The following is a 5,480-nucleotide window of genomic DNA, read 5'->3' on the forward strand; positions in this document are numbered from 1 at the left end:
CCAACTAGAAAAAAGAAGGACTTGGGTTTATGCCGGCTTCTATGCCCATCAACCACACAACCAATAAAAAACATTTGAAGCACTGTTGTAATGTAGGGAATTAGAATCGCATAATGTATTTCCGATCAAGAATAAACATTAGACCTTTCAATTTATATTCAATACAACCAATTTCAGGAAGCATTTATCAACAGCTGGAAATGGTTACCAGAAAGAGTGTTGCAGTCAAGACACTGGATTCTTTTAAAACCCTAGATGCTGTATTGGAAAGACAGTTGAATTAGGAACATAGGAGTATAGGACTTAGAAATTGGAGTAAACCAGTATGCATTTTGAGCCTGCTCTGCCATTCGATAATATCATGGCTCATCTGAATGTGGTCTCTATTTTCCTGTCTGCATCCCAATTGTCTATCCAAAAACCAACCAACTCATAGAACATAGAACAGAGAACAGTACAGCACAGAACAGGCCCTTCGGCCCTCGATGTTGTGCCGAGCAATGATCACCCTACTCAAACCCACGTATCCACCCTATACCCGTAACCCAACAACCCCCCCCCCCCCCCCCCTTAACCTTACTTTTTTTTAGGACACTACGGGCAATTTAGCATGGCCAATCCACCTAACCCGCACATCTTTGGACTGTGGGAGGAAACCGGAGCACCCGGAGGAAACCCACGCACACACGGGGAGGACGTGCAGACTCCGCACAGACAGTGACCCAGCCGGGAATCGAACCTGGGACCCTGGAGCTGTGAAGCATTTATGCTAACCACAATGCTACCGTGCTGCCATTCAAAACTCAGCTTTGAATATATTCAATGATCCAGCTTCCACTGCTTTGTGGGGCAGGGAATTCCACAGTCTAACAACTATCTGAGAGAGAAAACAATCTCCTTGTCTGTCTTAAAAGGGAAACCCTAGTTCAACTTTCCCCCACAAGAGGGAACATCCTCCCGGTATCCACCCTGTTGAGTCCCCTCAGGATCTTACACATTTCAATAAGATCACTTCTCAATCTTTTAAACTACAATGGCTGTAGGCCCAAACTTTGTTCTTGAAATAAGCCCTTCATCCCACAAATGAGTCACATGAACATTCTCTGAACTGTTTCTAATGTATTTCTATCCTTTTTCTAATGAGGCCAAAACTTTACACAGTTTTTCTGATGTAATCTCAACAAGGCCCCATACAGCTGCAGTAAAATTTATATTCCTTATCATCCATTCCTCCTGCAATGAACGACAACATTTCATTTGTCTTCCTAATCACTTGCTGTACCCACACATTAACTTTTCGTGATTCATTTGCCAGCACACCCAGATCCCTCTGTACCATCAAATTCTGCAGTCTCTCTCCATTTAAATAGTATACTGTTTTACATTCTTCCTGCCAAAGTGTACAAGTTCACCTTTTCCACATTATACTCCATCTGTCAATGTTTTGCTCACTCACTTATACTACTTAAGTGCCTTTGTAAACTCGTTTCCTCATCTTGACAAATTACTTTCTTACCTATCTTGGTGTCTTTGACAAATTTAGTTACCATCTGAAGTCATTGTTATAGATTGTAGAGCCCCTCTAGCACTCTGCTAGTTGTAGCTTGTCATCCCAAAAATGACCCATTCATCCCTACGCTCAGCTTCCTGTTACCTAACTAATCTTCTATCTATGTTGAAAGTTATTAATATCGCCTCAAGGGGGTCATGTAATGCAAGCGCAGGAATAGCAGCATTTCTGTGGACTCTGGCACCACTCATTCTCTCATTTATCGTGCTTACACATCCCTTATGTACCTAATCCGGGAGTGAATACTCCATATTATGTCCCTGGAATATTTCTGGCTAAGCGTTGGTGACAAAATGCCATGGAATCCTAGGAAAATTGTCAACAAAAGAGAGTAGTCAGAAGCAACCGGGGTGGCGGTGACTCCCCAACATGACGACTTGAGCCTCGAACGGGCTCTCTATCCAGCACTCTCGAAGGCATGACAGCTGATGACTGCTGATATCATTAAAGTCATTGACGAAGAGCTTGGCTTGTTGGTGCAGAATATCAGTGTTCATGAGATAGAACTGCAGAATACTAGTAAGAGGCTCGCTGAAACGGAGAAGAGAATCCTTGTTGAAAATGTAACTTCCTCAGTTGAGGCCTGCTTGCAATCCTAGGAAAATCAGTTGCGTGTGATGTCAGAATTCCTGGATGATCTGGAGAACCGAGGTCGGAATAAAAATGTCCGGGTCACTGGTTTGCCAGAAGGGGTGGAGGGTTAGCTCTCTATTCTTTGAGAGCTGGCTGCCACATTTTCTTAAACTGGACACGAAACTATTACGTTAGTAAGGACACATTGTATCCTGTTTTTGAGGCCTAGGGACAATCAACATCCCTGGCCCATAATTATTCGTTTTCATTACTTCAGATATCACCAAAGAGTATTGGGAGTGATGGCGGGTGGTGAGGCCTTGCTCTATTAGGGGGAGAAGATCTCTTTCTTCCAAGATTTCTCAGCAGTGATGCAACAGAAGCATAGAGGCTTCAATTAAGTTTTAAAAATGAACTAAGGCAATTGGAGCAAATTATGCTCTGCTTTATCCTTCTTCACTGAGGGTGGTATTGACAGTGTTAGTCAATGAAAATGTGCCTTTCAAAATGGAGGGCTCTGTGAAGGACAAGGGGGTTAGGTATGTGATTGTCATGGGACTTTTATATGGGGAAATTATCTTGATAATTAATGTATGTTCCCTTAGCCGCTGAAAAAAAACTTTCACTGTACTTCGGTACATGTGACAATAAATAAATCAATCAATCAATATGCGGTCCACCAAATTATTACCCTCATTTTGTTAATAAAGTCTTCAAAGGTTTACTGATTTGGTGTTGGCGAATTTATTTATTGCAGGGGACTTCAATTGACACCTTAACTCTTTGGTGGACAAACTCCCAGAAATCTCCCCACCCAACAAGCAAGGGCTCTAGCATTGGTTTGTGAGGAGGTGGGGTATTTGGATGCGTTGAGAACATTGCAACCCAAGGATAAGGAATTCACTTTTTTTCTGGTCTCCAACAACGTTGTACTACAATTGACTTGCTCAGGGATAATACCTTTACTTCGTACTTTAAGACTGATTTTATCTCTTTTACTAAGTCAACTCTTATGCATGCCCCTCTATCCTGTGGGAAAACCGTAAGCGTTATGCTAGGGGCTAATCATTTCATATATGGCCATTAAAAGGGATAAAATGCTGGAGCGACAGCACTGGTTGGAAGTAAAAGTGGCTGAACCAGAGGGGGAGTATAGCAAGAGTTCTAACTGCCCGTTGTTGAAATAAATTAATGCAATTCAAATCACGCTGGACTCCTTGCCGAATCAATGTGCTGAGAGGAGTTTAAAGTTTGCCAAACAAAAGTTTGGAAACAAACTGAGTAGGTACCTAGCTTCTCTCATGAGGAAGAGTGCTGACTCGAGGGCGATTCCCTCTGTGCTAGATTCAATGGTAATAGAATTTAGACTTAGATTTATTGTCTCGTGTACCAAGGTACAGTGAAAAGAATTGTTCTGAGTACAATCCAGGCAGATTGCCCCATACTGAAAACATAGAACATACGATAAATACATGAGGATACATAATGAAAAGACGTAAGCATAGACATTGGTTGAAGTATACAGTATATAGTGCTACAACTGTAGAGAAGGTACGTAGAAAGGTCAGTTCAGTCCATAAGATCAGTTCAGACCCTAAGAGGGCCATTCAGGAGTCTGCTAACAGCGGGGAGAAGCAATTTTTGAATCAATTGGTGCATGTTCTCAAACTTGTGTATCTTCTGCCCGATGGAAGAGATTGGAAGAGAGAATACACGAGTGGGAGGGGTTTTTGATTATGCTGCCTGCTTTCCCAAGACAGCGGGAGGTGTAGACAGAGGCAATGGATGGGAGGCAGGCAGTGTTCATGACTCTCTGTAGTTTCTTATGGTCTTGGTCCGACCAGGTGCCATGCCAAGCTGTGATGCAGCCATATAGAATGATTAAAACGGAGGCCATCAACAAGGCATTTAATGGTTTCTATGCTGATTTATATAAAACAGACCAGTTTATGGATGCATTGTTACTCATTTTATTTATTTTAAAAAATCTTTTCCCAATTAAGGGCAATCCAACTACCCTGCACATCTTTGGGTTGTGCGGGTGAGGCCCATGCAGACAGGGGGAGAATGTGCAAACTCCACATGGACAGTGACCCGGGGCTGGGATCAAACCTGCGTCCTGAGGCAGCAGTGCTAACCACTGCCCCACTATGCCACCCAGTGCATGCATTAATACTTATGGTGCATTCTTTTCCTCCTCCCTTAAATTCCCAACGATCTCCAAGGACCAAAGGTTGGTACTGAGTGCTCCCATTTCCAGAGGAGAAATGACTCTTGTCCTGAAGGAGCTTCAATCTGGTAAGACCCCAGGGCCCAATGCTATTGAATATGAATTTTATAAGGAATTTAAAGACTTGCTCATGGATTCGCTGATTGACATGTATAGTCCTCAATTTGAAGCAGGTCTGCAGCTGCAGACACTCTGGGCAGTGAAGATTTCCTTAATTCTAAAGGTAGGCAAGAATCCTGAAGAGTGCGCATCCTATAGGCCAAATTCCCTCCTGAATGAAGATTTGAAATTGTTGCCTCAAGTGTTGGTGCGGCACCTGGAAGGAAATCTCCCTATGATTATCTGGGTGATCATACTGGCTTCACAAAGGGCTGAAATTCATGTAACAATGTCAGGGGATTATTAAATGTCATTCAGGTCTTTCAAAATAGGCGTTAGAAGGGTTGGTAATCTCCTTGGATGCAGAGAAAGCTTTTAAATGGAATTATTTATTTTATATGCTGCAGAAGTTTGGGTTGGGAGGGGAGTATGTTAAGTGGCTTTATACAAGGATTCTGGCCACAGTTTTTACCAACAGTTACAGGACTGAGAATGTTTGTCTCCAGTGAGGGACTAAACAGGGTTGCCTGTTATCCCCATTACTGCAATAGTGATAGAATCCCTGGCGTAGGCAATTAGGCAGGATCCCTTGGTTCTTGGGCTACACAGTGGAGGGAAGCTATACACGTTTGATGTGTTGTTATTTGTATGTAAGCCGGACGTTTCTATTCCTGCTATTATTGATGTGGGGGTAGATTTATCTTTTTCTCACGTTCTAAAATCAATTTTACAAAGTCTGAGGCTATGTCATTGGGATGGTTTAGGGGGAGACCTCCCTCTTAGCTAATTTCCCATTTAGGTGGTTCCCTTGAGGGTTCATTTATTTGGACATATGGTTGCCCCTCCATTAACCGCTTGTGTGGGGCAAACTTTCCCCTTTACTCATTTCTATTAAGTAGGACCTGCACTGTTGGTCCTCCTTGCTGATATCATGGTTGGGCAGAATAGCGCTGATTAAGATGAATATGTTTCCTAGGTTGTTGCATCCTTTACAGATGCTGACAATCT

This window comes from Scyliorhinus canicula, chromosome 14 (genome assembly GCF_902713615.1).
Source record: "Scyliorhinus canicula chromosome 14, sScyCan1.1, whole genome shotgun sequence".
NCBI lineage: Eukaryota > Metazoa > Chordata > Chondrichthyes > Carcharhiniformes > Scyliorhinidae > Scyliorhinus > Scyliorhinus canicula.